Source organism: Microtus pennsylvanicus, chromosome 5 (assembly GCF_037038515.1).
Source record: "Microtus pennsylvanicus isolate mMicPen1 chromosome 5, mMicPen1.hap1, whole genome shotgun sequence".
NCBI classification, from domain to species: domain Eukaryota; kingdom Metazoa; phylum Chordata; class Mammalia; order Rodentia; family Cricetidae; genus Microtus; species Microtus pennsylvanicus.
In genome coordinates this window covers 51,851,646-51,866,516 of record NC_134583.1, presented here as the reverse complement: position 1 = coordinate 51,866,516, position 14,871 = coordinate 51,851,646, and the positions used below count along the sequence as shown (strand labels likewise).

The 14,871-nt window shown below is 47.4% G+C and overlaps 1 non-coding gene across 1 annotated transcript; it reads right to left on the bottom strand.

Moving 5' to 3' along the window:
* Positions 1 to 650: 650 nt before the first annotated feature.
* On the bottom strand, positions 651 to 733 carry Trnal-uaa (transfer RNA leucine (anticodon UAA)). Its single transcript has one exon. It is a non-coding gene; the product is annotated as a tRNA-Leu (tRNA).
* Positions 734 to 14,871: the final 14,138 nt, after the last annotated feature.

The following is a 14,871-nucleotide window of genomic DNA, read 5'->3' as shown; positions in this document are numbered from 1 at the left end:
AAATGGCTCAGGGCCTCAGAGGACTCGGGTTTGATTCCCAGTACCCACATTGCGGCTCACAGCTACCTATAAATTCAGTTCCAGGTGATTCAGCACCCTCTTCTGGCCTCTTTAGGTACTGCAAACACTTGGTACACCCACAGACATGCAAGCAAAACACTCATACATATGAAATATGAATAAGTAAACCTTAAATATAAGAAATGAAAACTGCTGATTCTCCTGAGGAAGGATGCCTGAGATCGGGCTTTGGCTTCCACATGCATGTGCACTCACGTGAACCCATACTTACATGGACACCACCCCCACACACGAACACACGCACATGAGTACACACACATGAACATACACACTTCAACACACTCACATGAATACCCACCTGCATGAACACCCACCCACATAAATAACCACCCACACCAATACACACACACACACGTGAACACGTACATATACATACACAAAAGGAAGGAGGAAAAAGAAAGAAAGGAAAAGGAAGGAAAGAAGGAAGAAAGGAAGGAAGAAAAGAGGCCCAGTGAGCCTGCCTTACAGGAAGTTGGCGCCTAGACTTGGAGCCCAACTATGGGTTTAAGTTCTCTTTTTTTTTCACTTCATCATATATTTATTTTACAATATTATTAAAATAGCACTTATACCAGGAGTAGGGCTCGAACCCACGCAGACATATGTCCATTGGATCTTAAGTCCAACACCTTAACCACTCGGCCATCCTGGTACTGGCTGGGTTTAAGTTCTAGGGCCATGATGCTTGCTCTATGATATCAGGGAATATGGCAAACTATCAAGTTTTGAGTTTCAGGCCTGAATACAAGAACTACTTCCTTGGGTCTTGGTGTAGGTCCAACCAAAACCCACAAGTAGAGCACTTATTTGGGTGCCTGGCTCCCCAAAGAGCAGCTGTTCCCACACTGCAGAAGACACAGCGCTGAGCAAGTTTGCAGGCACTTGGGAGTCCTTTTCTCCTAAAAATGGCCACACTCAGTCTGAGAGGTGCAGGGAGGCAGTCATGAACAATTCGTCCTTTCTCTTTTTCCCCTTGGGAGCAGAAGTGCGGGCCGGTTGGTGGGCAATGGAGCACGCTGAGCCACATGCTGCCCCTGGTCCAGACTGTTGGTGGGAAAGAAGGAAGAGTTCTTACCGCACGACAGAAGGCCATGGAGGCATCAGGAAATGGCTGAAGACTTCTGAATCCAGATGGCCAGATGCTAATCTTCACTGCCACATTAGTCACCTAGGAGATCCACCTCTGGTGTGTCTGGCGTTTCCAGAGAGGGTTAACTGAGGAAGGGCCACTCCATGGCTGGTGCCTTCACCAGCATGATGAACCTCTCGATTGAGCCAAAGTAAACCCTTCCTTCCTTCGGCTGTGCTTGTCAGTTATTTCTGTCACTCCAACAAGCCACGTGACTAATACACCTGGCCTTTAAGAGTCCATGCCCTTCTCGTGTCTGGCCTTGGAGTCAAACTGGCTATGGCAGGAAGCCTGCCCACCATGCCTGGCCAGGGCCCTCAGGGACAGCAAGATTCAGGGAGTAGTGTATGTTAGGTCTACTCTGGGAGCAAGTGGGAAGCAGGAGAGGTAAACAGGGCATGCATTTAAGGAGACGGCTCTTACGTTTGTACCCTGACCTTGCATGAGCCTAATGGGGGGTATCCCCCATTATGTACAAAACTTAGAACTTGGGACACCTTTCCTGCCTCATGCTGGGGCCATGGGGAAGCAGGCTTCATATCACTGTTCTGTTTCAGAGCAAGGGAGACATCATCTGCTTCGTGAAGGGTGTACGTGTGTGTGTGTGTGTGTGTGTTCACATCAAGGATGAGCACTCGGCTGTACTCATCTGACTTCATGGTAGACCAGGGGATCTGACTCAGGTCTATATTCTCTTGGGCAGAAGGTCTGTCGTCAAGGAGCTACACCAGAAAGTACCAGGCTTCTCTCTCCTCCTCCCTCACGGGGACAGCAGTAGTCCAGGATGGAGCTGAGGATTCTGTGGAGGAAAGTACCTCAGCATCTACTGCAGTGTGGCAGGTTCTCAAAGCTTTTCATAGCTCAGGACTCTGGCTCAGCCCACCTCGTCCCGTTTCCGAGTTTCCACAGATAGAATGAAGAAGTCACCTGTGCCTAGTCTTTAGATGCCTGGGGACATACTGAGTTTACTCAGGTGTGTTGGTGGGCTTTGACTCCTTCCTAACTGTTTCCTGGAGCTTTCTTCATTTCTTGCCACGTGGACCTCGACAACACAGCAAAGACTGGAAAGCTAGAACTTAACATTTCCCAGAATCCCTTGCAGCTGGGACACGCCAGGGTTTCTGAAGCACTGTGGGAGGACAGAGGCCACACTTCTGTTCCTGCACTTCCTGCTGGCCTTGAAATGGTGGGGCTGACTGGCCTTTCTCTGGCAGTATAGGCAGACATCCTTCGGCCATCAACTTGGGCACTGGGAAGCAAGGGGTGCACATTTAATCGGGTGCCTATGGCAGCATTGGCTCTGGAGAAGGTAGGGTCCTGGTTAGAGGGGCCCTGCTGCTTGCTTGGTGGTCCAGGTTTTCTGGGAGCCTTGCTGAAAGCTTAGCCTAAACTATTCTCTAAAGAAATCCCTTCTGGTGATTCTGTAAGACACTTAATCCTCTGTTGTGAATCTGGACTGGCTGATTCTGGCCAGAGCAGACTTTACTCCCTTCAGTTAAACAATCCAAGTGGTATGGAGAGATTTCAATTGCTGGGTTGTTCTCAGTGTGTGTGTGTGTGTGTGTGTGTGTGTGTGTGTGTGTGTGTGTGTAAAGGAGTCACTGAGATGTGCTGGAGAGACGTGAACAGAGAGGTAGCTAGAGGCAGAAGGGCCCTGGATGGTGCCAGCCAGGTGCTGCTGTATTACAACATCCTTTCCAGGACCTCGGCTTCATGTTTTGCACAAAGATTGTGCACATACTTGGTGCGATTTATTTATTTATTTTTGGCACTGAGTCCAAAGGAGTAAGTGAATTTCATGTAGAGTATAGTAGGGCAAGAAGTGGGGGCTCAGATTTATGATGGGGTTTTACTGTGTTTGTTTATTTTCCATCCTGTCATTGTTGTTGTTTGTTTTCTGGGCAGGGTTTTAAGTTCTCTGTACCTGCTGAGGCTGGTCTTGAACTTCTGACCCTTCTGCTTCCACATTTCTAGGGCTGGGATTACAAGGACATACCACCACACCCTATTCTCATCTTCTACCTCTAAAATGTCAGCATCACATGCCAGTACCATGGGGCTCTCTCTCTCTCTCTCTCTCTCTCTCTCTCTCTCTCTCTCTCTCTCACACACACACACACACACACACACACACACACACACACACACACACCGCCCCCAAGGTTCTTCCAAGCCACCACCCCCACATTCGTTTGGTAAATATTTACAGTTTAAGAGAAGGCAGGCTGGATGCAGAGACAGCATGGATCTCGAGCACAGGAGCCTCCCTGGGGTCAGCTTTGCCTGTGGACATCTCTGAAGGATGAGGCGTCCTGGAGACACTACAAGCATGTCCAAATGTTTGGCTGAGCTCATGGTTAAAAGAATTCTCAAACCAGTCACTCATTGTAGGTTAACCACACAGTTCATGAGCTGCAGAGCATTGTGGGTGCTCAATCTGAGTGGAAGACTAGTGTTAAAAGATGGGTTTGAGTTTTGAAAAGTAACTTTGGTTTTTAGCCTCTAAAGATAATTCAAATATTTTACTAAGTAAATGAAAAATCAATATAGTAGTTAGAACTCAATAGTCCTAAACAGTGAACAAATCACCTTCATGGTGATGCTATTTTTTTAGATTTATTTATTTTACTTTATGTGTATGAGTGTTTTGCCTCCATGCATTTCTGTACGTGGCTTGTATGCTTGGTGCCTGTGGAGGCTAGAAGAGGGTATCAGATCCCCTGGAACTGGGGCCACAGTTGTTAACAGCCATGCAGATTCTGGGAGCCAAACCCAGATGCTCTTCAAGAAGAGAAAGTGCTCTTAACGGAAGCACCTCTCCAGGTATGACCTTGTAAGTGTATGTGGTGGATGTGTGTGCACTGATATGTGTAGGTGCATGGACACACACACAGATGTGAAGCCAGAGATCACAGTGGGCGCCTCCCTCTACCACATCCACCTTGGTTTCCAGATATGGTCTTTCACTAAAGCTGCAGCTCAGTGCTTTGGCTGGATTGCAGGCCAGCAAGCCCTGAAGGCCCACTTGTCTCTGACTCCTAGCACAGGGGTTAGAGGCACACACTACTGCACCTGGCTTTTTTTGTTTGTTTTGTTTTTCAAGATAGTATTTCTCTGTAGTTTTGAAGCTTGTCCTGGAACTAGCAGGCTGGCTTTGAACTCACAGAGACCTGCTTGCCTCTGCCTCCCGAGTGCTGGGATTAAAGGCGTGTGCCACCACTGCCCAGCCTGCATCTGGCTTTCTGAGGATGCTGGGGATTCAAACCCAGGTCCTCACACTTGTGTATCAAGCACTTTTAATAGATTGAGTGGGTTCCTGGGTTCCTCAGCCTGTGAATTTTTTTTTTTTTTGAGACAGGGTTTCCCTGTAGCTTTGGAGCTTGTCCTTGAACTACCTCTTGTAGACCAGGCTGGCCTCAAACTCACAGAGATCCGCCTTCCTCTGTTTCCTGAGTGCTGGGATTAAAGCTGTGCACCACCATTGCCCAGCTTTGGCCTGTGACTTTTAAGTCTTTCATTGGTGTAGATTCGTTGTAAGAAGTTATGGTTTTATAACTTTTTATTCAATCATACCATGACCTTTGACCCCATTCACCCACTACCCTCTCCTGTCCTTATCCTGCGTTCTTTTCTCAAACAGTGCTCCTTTTGTGCCAACCGTGTGTACATGTGTGTACCTGGGTAATCTAGGTCCCATGTAAGAGGGAAACACGTGACATTTGTCCTTCTGGATCTGACTTATTTCACGCAATATGACTTTGAATTTTATCTATTTTCCTGCAAACAACACCTTTTCTTCCTTCTTGAGCTGAATAATCCCTCATGCATATGCCCACATTTGCATTACCTGTTATTATTATTAATTATTATTATCCACCTTTTGATGGATAGCTGGATTGAGTCCATTTCCTTGCCGTTGTGGGTAGACCAGCAATAAACATGGATGGGTCAGTACTATTCGGTGAGATCTAGAGAACTTTGGGCATATGGGTCAGATGGCCCTACTTTTGGTTTTCTGAGGAACCTCTACGCTGTTTTCGAGAATAGCCATGTCTGCTTACTTTCTAGAGGTTTCCTTAGAGTCTCAACATCATGTACCAGGCAGCCATCACCAGCTAGAGTTGGATATCCAATGGGTCATTTTTCTAGCATGTTTTTCTACTCTGCTATAGGCTTGGCTTGAAATGAGATTCATAAATTTTGCTGTTTTCTAGAAAATTTATTTTTCATGATGTACAGGTATATTAGACTATTTAACACTTAAAATACTCATTCATGCTCTATCCAAAGTACGCATGCACCCTGGAGAAAATGTCAGTGTGTTGGCAAAATGGATGAGCAGAGCCCAGAGAAAGAACGTTCCCTGCCACCAACTTCCTGCAGGCTGGTCTTGGCCCCATCTAGTGAGCCAATGAGACCATATCTGAGACCTCAGACACTCAGGGAAGCAACTGTGGCCAGCTGATAGCAGCTAGAAACCCCCCCCCCCCCCAGGAAGTGGCTGGGGTACATCCTCTGGGCCTGTCAGTATGCTATCTGGCCTGGAGTTGGAAGACAAATGAAGGGGTCATGTTTTGGCAAGATGCTGATCTTAAACTTGAACTAAGGATGCGTGTAAGCTCATCATGTGAATTTGGGTGGATCACTGTACACAGGTCCCTCCTCCTCCTCCTTCTTCTTCTTTTTGATTTGTAAGGAAAGTTATTTCTTGTCAGCTACACTTCACTCCCACCCAACCTAAACCCCAGTTGGGTCAGCCCCTAAGACCAGTCACTTCTGACCGGAGGCAGCATCTTCCTTGAGGGATGCTCTGCCCTGCACTTGACTTTTTGGCCAGCCCTGAGGTTGTCCTGGCCTGGAGCTGCAGCTTTTCTGTCCTCTTGAGTCCTAGATGCTCCATTTCTGTGCTCCCTGTAACCCCCACACCTCATACCCCGTTCCACACAACTGCCGAGCTGTTTTCTACCCACCCTGGATTCTTATGGCTTTTTCCTGGTACCCAGCTCCTTCTCATAGCTTAGTCCTAGCCTGCTAGGCCCATTAACACTGCTTCACTAAACAGCGCGGCTGAGAGGAGGCTAACGTCCTCTATGAACTCATCTTTAAAGCACCCTTTCTTTTAGCTGCAGTCGGAATTTTCTGGGACATCTACAAAGATAATTTTTAGCCCTTATTTATGACCTGCAGTCAGCAGACAGCTCTTAAAAGCACACAGGCCACCAGCAACAGGCCCAGCACCAAGGTTACTGTCATCTTTTGACACAAACTAATAATACCCAGGGGTGTTCCCATCTCCCACTTTTCCTTTTTGACTTATGACCTTAAACTGACTGAATACCTTGGGGTTTTTTTTATTGTTTTGTTTTTGTTATTTTGTTGTTGTTTTTTGAGACAGGGTTTCTCTGTAACTTTGGAGCCTGTCCCAGAACTAGCTCTTGTAGACCAGGCTGGTCTCGAACTCACAGAGATCCACCTACCTCTGCCTCCCGAGTGCTGGGATTAAAGATGTGTGCCACCACCACGGGGCCTGAGTGTTTACCTTAAACATGTCCACAAATGTGCCAGACTTCAAAGTAACCCACATAAGTATCTGTGGTCTCAGATAAAACTCTCTAAGCCTCTTTTATACAAGGTGACATTACTTTGACACAGTCTCCCTAGCTTGCCTACCTGTGCACCTAATACAGCTCTCCCGACTCCTTCCTGCCCTTTATTTCCCTTTTATCTCCTTCACGCTTACTTTGGGTTTGTACACACAGTACAAGATGATGTTTGGCTGCATCATCTTCCTGACTCCTGTTACTGGCCAGGCTTCCCCTGCCCTCCCTTACTGACCTGCTGGCCACCCCAGCTCGTATGTGACCATTTTAGAGCCGCCACACAACGCTGCGTGTCCTCAGCAGCACCAGCTGGAAGCCCATTTGTATTGCTAACAGTAGTGCTTGAGCATGGCCATATGCTCTGTGGTTCCCAGGCTGTGGGGTATGTGTGTGTGTTCACACGCACGCACGCGCGTGGATACCTGTGCACATGTGAGTGCAGTAGCCCTCAAGTCTCCTAGAGCTGGGTTTAAAGATTGTGAGCGTGAATAAGACACACGACAGCACTACTCACAAGGAGTCTCTTCCGTAGGACGAGGAGCCGAGAACAAGGCTCCAGAGAGGGGCAGCAGAGCTCCAGCAATGACTCAGCAGCCTACTACCTGCTTCTTCCTTTCTTCTCTCTCTCTCTCTCTCTCTCTCTCTCTCTCTCTCTTTCCTTCTTTTTTTTTTTTTTTTAGGTTTTTCAAGAGTTTTTCTGGGCAGCTCTGTGCTGGAACTCGCTCTGTAGACCAGACTGGCCTCGAACTCATAGAGATCCGCCTGCCTTTACCTCTTGAGTGCTGGGATTAAAGGCATGGGCTCTTTGCATGTTTTTTTAACCTTTCAGAAGAACTTTGGAGTCCTCATTTGGACAAAAAGAACAAATAAAAGTACCAAATAATTTTTTGAGTTAATGTAAAGACAAATATAAAGATAATTAACATAAATAAACCTGATTTAAGAGAAAAAACCTTAATGTAGCACTAGTCTGTTAAGATTGCTGTTACGAAGTGCCCAGGCTGACTGGTTTAAACAGTAGAAATCCATTAGCTTTTGAATCTAAAGACTGGAATGAAAGCACTCCAGGGCTGCATCCTCCTGAGGGAAGGCTGTTTCAGCAGACTTCTCTTTCTGTCTCACTCTGAGGTGCTGTTCTCCCTATGAGGGACTCAGTGCCCACATTTCCTTTTCTTTTTTAAACTAATAGTTATTGTTAGGAATAGTTTCTAACAGAGCCTCTCTGCTGGCGCAAAGAATTCCATTCAGACCAGATTCAACCAAATTAAATGCCTGTGTTTCATAGGGTGGTCCCTGGTGGCCAGAGGCATGGCAGGGGAAAGACAGAGGAAGCACATACACAAACCCAAAACTATGTGTTCCTTCTCTGGGCCTGCCTAAATACCCTGTGGGAGGGGTCAGTGCTTGGCAGGCTGGGAGTTGGAGTCCAAGCGCTTGGCAGGCTGGGAGTTGGAGTCCGGACCAACATTTCTATTGGACCAGGGCCCACTCTAATGATCTCATCTTAACCAATTACATCTACAACTATAACAACCTTATTTCCAAATAAGGTCACATTCTGAGGTTCTGGGGACTAGGACTTGCACATGTGAATTTTGGGGTAACAGCCCAACTCATAACAGTGATTAGCATGCTCAGAAGGTTTACTGAAGCTTTGGTCACTGAAGGGACTTTTGTGGACCCCCCATCAGAAAGCCCTTCTGTTGAGCTACATGCTTGGCACCCCTCGTAGGAGCAGCTCATGCAGAAGCAGAGTATGGAGAGGGTCTTCTGTTCTATTTGTTCTGTTTTTCTCCTGACCCAAGCAGTGACAGCAGGAATGGTGATAAAGACAGGGTAGCATCCAGGGTCATGAAGGCCACACCTGAGCCAGATGTCCACGTTGGACCTCTAGAGCTGCAGGCCACCATGGTCACTTTGTGCTGTGTTGGGAATTAGAGCAGAATTTCATCATGCCAACTAAACACTCTACTACTACCTGAGCTACAGCCCTGGTCCCTCAGTATATCCTCATGCCATTAGCTAGAGCCTAATGTCATGGTTGCTTTTCCAAGGGAAGCCATCACTCTGAAAGGCAGGGATGAGAAATTTAAATTTGAAATGTTCACGATGACATCAGTAGCCAGGTGACGGGCCTTTTGGACAGTTGTTATGTGCGCCTCTTGTCAGGTCAAAGATCTGTCTGTGAACATTGCAACAATGCCCTGGCTGTTCAGACCCCTGGCTGGTGGCCCTAGGGGATTGTTAGTGAGCCTTTGGGTGTAGCCCAGCCTGGAAGGCTGTGACTTAGCCTGCACCTTCTCACCTTCACTCTTAAGTCTGTGTTGACTTTGTGGAGGACTTGGGATAAAGCTCTATCCTTTAGGGATCCAATAATTTATCGTTTAACCAAACTCAGAGTCAGCAAGTATTTATTGGCTATATCTGTCTTAGTGTTTCTGTTGCTGTAAAGAGACACCATGACCAAGAAAATTCCTATAAAGGAAAACATTTAATTGGGGCTGGCTTATAGTTTCAGAGGTTTAGTCTGTTATCATTATGGCAGGAAACATGGTGGCATGCAGGCAGACATGGTGCTGGAGAAGGAGCTGGGAGTTCTACACCTTGACAACACAAAGAGAGACTGTATACTGGGTGTAGCTTGAGCATACAAGACCTCAAAGCCCAACCCCCACAGTGACACACTTCCTTCATCAAGGGCACACCTCCTCCAAGAAGGTCACACCCCCTAATAGTGCCACTCCCTATAGGCCCATGAGTCTATGGGGGTCATACCTACTCAAACCACCACACTACCCAAGTTGTGTCAGTAAGTACACACATGTAAGACCATTATACACGATCCTGACTTGGAGTCCACATCCACCAGGGTGAAAAGTGATGTGGGAAAGGCACACGGAAGTACAGGCAGAGAGTGACAGTGATGGCCGTGTGGAGGAAAGCCAGTGTTGAGAAGCAGAGAGAAGAAATGGGGGAGATGACTCCGTCAGTAAAGTAACTTTTGTGTAAGTGTAAAGACCTGAGTTCAATTCCCAGAACCCAAGCATTGTGGCACACACTTGTAATCCCTGTGCTGAGGAGGCAGAGACACGCAGGTCCCTGGGGCTCACTGGCCAGGGATTCAGCTGAGCTGAATGGGTGAGCCCCAGGCCAGTGCAAGATCCAGGCTCGAAAACAAGATGAACACTTTAAAGCTGACCTTTGGCCTCCACTTGTACACACATGCATGTGTACCTGCCCACATATATACATGAACACATATACACACGTACCCACACGCATGCATGTGTGCCTGCCCACATGCATACATGAACACATATACACATGTACCCACACGCATGCATGTGTGCCTGCCCACATATATACATGAACACATATACACACGTACCCACACACATGTGTACCTGCCCACATATATACATGAACACATATACACACGTACCCACATGCATACATGAACACATATACACACGTACCCACACGCATGCATGTGTGCCTGCCCACATATATACATGAACACATATACACACGTACCCACACACATGTGTACCTGCCCACATATATACATGAACACATATACACACGTACCCACACACATGTGTACCTGCCCACGTACATACATGAACACATATACACACGTACCCACACGCATGCATGTGTACCTGCCCACATATATACATGAACACATATACACACATACCCACACACATGTGTACCTGCCCACGTACATACATGAACACATATACACACGTACCCACACGCATGCATGTGTACCTGCCCACATATATACATGAACACATATACACACGTACCCACACACATGTGTACCTGCCCACATATATACATGAACACATATACACACGTACCCACACGCATGTGTACCTGCCCACATACATACATGAACACATATACACACATACCCATACACATGCATGTGTGCCTGCCCACATATATACGTGAACACATATACACACGCACCCACACGCATGTGTACCTGCCCACATACATACATGAACACATATACACACGTACCCACACGCATGCATGTGTACCTGCCCACATATATACATGAACACATATACACACGTACCCGCACGCATGCACAAGAGGCAGTGAGAAGCAAGCACTTATTTTCAGCCGAGGTTTTATGGAAGAGATGTTTATTAGACTGGTGTGTGAAGACTGGATGGGATTGGAGGAGTGTGAAGAGCAGGCAAGCAAAGACAGGAAGCCAGAACCTTTAGGGATTCAGGTGAGGCAGTATTGAGGTGCTGCTTGAGCATGGGGTGGCGGCAGGCTTCCGGGAGGGATAAAGTGGGAGATGAAATCATAAAGATGGCCTGGATTGTGCAGGATCTTATCTTGAGGGGTTTAAATTTTATTCAGTAAACAATGTGGATGGCATTTAAAAAGGAATTCGTGCTATGTGGACAGTCTGATCACAACTGTGTCTTAAGGGGCCTGGAGAGATGGCGCAGGAGTTAAGTGTGCGCACTCCTCTTGCAGAGGACCCGTTCTGGTTCCCAGCACCCAGATCTGGCTTACGCACATCTCCTTGTGTGTAACTCTAGCTCTAGAAGGATCTGCTGCCTAAAGCAATGTTTCTCTGGCACCTGCACTCACGTACACCTACCCAGAAGCAGGTATACACACATATGCAGAATTAAAACTAGTAAAATCCTGTGTTTTTAAGATTAATCAGGGCAAAGGAGATGGCTCAGTTGGTAAGAGAGGTGTGGACTTAAGTTCAGATGCCCTGTCAGGCATGGCCGCATGTGCGTACACCCTGCACTGGGATCATGAGGGTAGAGCTAGGAAGACACTGAGACTTTCAGACCAGCCAGCCGAGGCAAAAATCAGTCGAGCTTCAGGTTCAGTGAGAGCCCCTGTCTCACAGGTTTAAGGTGCAACATGATAGAGCAGGAAATCTGATGTCTTCGTCTGGCGCCTACATGTGTATGTGCATATGTACACACACACACACACACACACACACACACACACACACACGTTGATTATCTAGGTTTTTCTCTTTTTTTTTCCAAGGCAGGGCTGAGGAGTGAGTGGCAACCTGTGTCTGACGGGGCTATTGCAACAGCCTCCACTCTGGTTCCCTGCATTGCACACCACACACACACACACACACACACACACACACACACACACACACACACACCTAGATATTGGGGCCTGGTGTGGTGGTGCATGTCTTTAATCCCAGCACTCAGGAGGCAGGAACAGGTGGATTTGCATGAGTTCAAGGCCAGCCTGGTCTACAGAGCGAGATCTAGGACAGCCCCAGTAAGTTCTTAGAGCTGCCAGTTAGTGAGGACACCTGCTGAACCTGAATGCTCCTGTCTCTATGTGGTCCTCCCACCTCTGAGCATCCTCCAATGGAAAGGAAGTGTTCTTGTCCTTGTTCCCCTATTTAGAACATTGTAGTAGTCTTCTGCAAGTAATTACGTGGAGTGTCTTTTGAGAGAAATTACAGCCTTCATTTTACATGAGCTCCTTAGTCGTTATTTTTGGCTTTCATGAATTGGGACCGACTTTAGATTTCAGTGGAATGCTTCTCAGAAGCCTTGTGAGAGATGACAGATGTCCATGCCCCTCCCAGCCTCCAGTTTGAAGTAGAATCCCCGAATGGCACTTAGAGCATGCGTCACAGGGGGACACAGTGACACACATTGCTGCCGAAGACATGGAATTTTCGACCTTTCCTCGATAAGATGGTGAAGGGTAGAGTTTCAGTGTGGTCTCTACAAGGGATTTGCTCAATGCAAACCAAATACAATTCCTCAATGATGGGAATTTTAGACTTCTGAGAGAATTTTTTTCGTTAAGTCTGTTAACAGCTCAATGAGGAGGGAACACACCCCACCCCCTCTCCTTAGCCTGTTTTCCTGATCTGTTCATATGCAATAGTTAGAGTTTGTTTGTCAGGCTCCAAGGGCTGAACTGCCTAAAGTCTTGACCAGTCTGGGCTGAGAAAGGACCTGGGCACTTGTGTGCCTCAATGTTTGTAGACTTGGAGGTGGTCTTTGCTTAATAGCTTTGTTTCCTGCGGAAATGGGGCCTCTTCTTCAAGCAATGCAAAGTTAATGCTATACCACCCACTCAGGACTCTGCTTCTGAGAAACTACTCCTGCCTCCTTTTTCCCCAGCCAGTCTCTCTCTCTCTCTCTCTCTCTCTCTCTCTCTCTCTCTCTCTCTCAGTCAGAGGTGGCCTCACAGGGGAGGTGGCCATTTTGACCAGTGAGGGAGGGGCACGGAGTCAGTAGTATCATAGTAGACCTCACTCATGGTTTTCCTGGCAAAACAGCTGCCATCTCCCTCGGCCGAGCTTTGGTTCTTACGAGAGTCCACCCATCAAGCCTGTGGATGTTGACATTCCGTCACAGAAGTAAGGGCAGAGGCAGTCCTTGGTTCTTCATTTGAGATTTGAGCTGCTCCTCTCAGCCATTTTGTACAATTCTGCCCTAATCTCACGTGGTGCTCTCGGGGTGGGGGTGGGGGCTAGAGCATGTGTAAGCTGAGGCGAGATCTTCATCTATGCAGCTTTAGAGAAGCCATCATCTGTGTGAAAGACTCCCCAGTGTGGCTACTCTGGGCTTCCCTACATCCCACCAGTAGCTGTTGTTAATTAATTAATTCCTGGCTACAAGGTAAAAGGCGAAGGCGGTTACGCGAGGAAAAGACACAGGCACGCGGCGGTCCCACGTGGGTGCACTTTAATGGGGGGGAGGGGCAACAGGCAGGTGAAGGAGTGTGATACACTAGGAAAAGCGGAAGAGGAAGGGCCGAACTCGGAAAGACCTTCGCTTTTAACGGGGAATGCAAAGGCTTCTGGGAAATGTCCGTATCCAGGAGAATGCTGGGAACTGTAGTTCGGCAAAAGAACAACAGTAGCCCCTTACCATGCCCTGTAAGAAAGCCCATTCATTTGATGCCCAAGTTGAGCTTCGTAGTGATCACGATGAGATTTGTAACTGGGACCTTATTATGAGGGGGTACTTCAGAGTCTACCCCAGAGCATCCTTGACCACTGGAGCTGGGCTGCTACTGGTGATTTGTTTGGTTTTCTTTTGAGTCCGGGTCTCACTATGTAGCTCTAGGGTAGCCTGGAACTTGCTATGGAGACCAGGGAGGCTTTGAACTCAGAGATTCACCTGCTTCTGCCTCCCGAGTGTTGTGATTAGAGATGTGTGCCACCATGCCTGGCCTTTTGTTGTTGTTGGTTGGATTTGTTTTTTAAAGCAGGTGTTTGGATTTTCAGGTCTAAAGATGGAGATGGGGTGTAGCAGCAGAAGCAGGCTTTAAGAAGGAAATGGATTAAAATGTGAAAGGGGGGGTGTCGAGGACAGAGTCCTTTCTATGGCTGGCAACTGGGCCCCTCTGCCACATGGCATGAAAGGAAGAGGCATGTAACAGCATCTCTTGAACGAATGAGCAAATGAAGGAGTCCTGAGCTGTGGATATTATTATTAAGCTGTGGTTTTGGATCCGACCAATTCTCTAAGAACAGTGGTGACTCTTTAGATCCCTGGAGAAGCAAAACCAGTCTCCTTTTAAGATCTTGTATCCCCCACTCTTCTGACTTCTATATAGTGACATAGGATCTCTAGGCCAGGCTGACCTCGACCTGTGAGTGCCGGCAGTACAGGCACGTGCTGCTAAGTCTGTTTTGTTTTGTTTTGTTTCTGTGCTAGGGACTTAACCCAGGGCTTCGTGCACGCTAGACAACACTGCACCCGCTGAACTCCATCCCTGCTGTCTGTTCTGGTGTGTGTTCTCTGGTTCCGTCAGCAGCTGATGCTACGTCCAGTTCTATGCTTCGTGAACTCCACCTCTCCAGCTCTTGTAGTTTGCACAGTCCCTCACAACCTCTTTGGCTTATATCATTTTTAGCCTACTAGCACCAACGCCTCTTATACTCTACATCTAAACTCAGGTAATCTCTGGGCCATAGGATGGCAGCTCACATGCAGAACCATGGTACTGCCAAAGGGACAGTGTTGGTTAGTTTCTGTCAACTTGAGATGAATTAGAGTCACCTTGCAG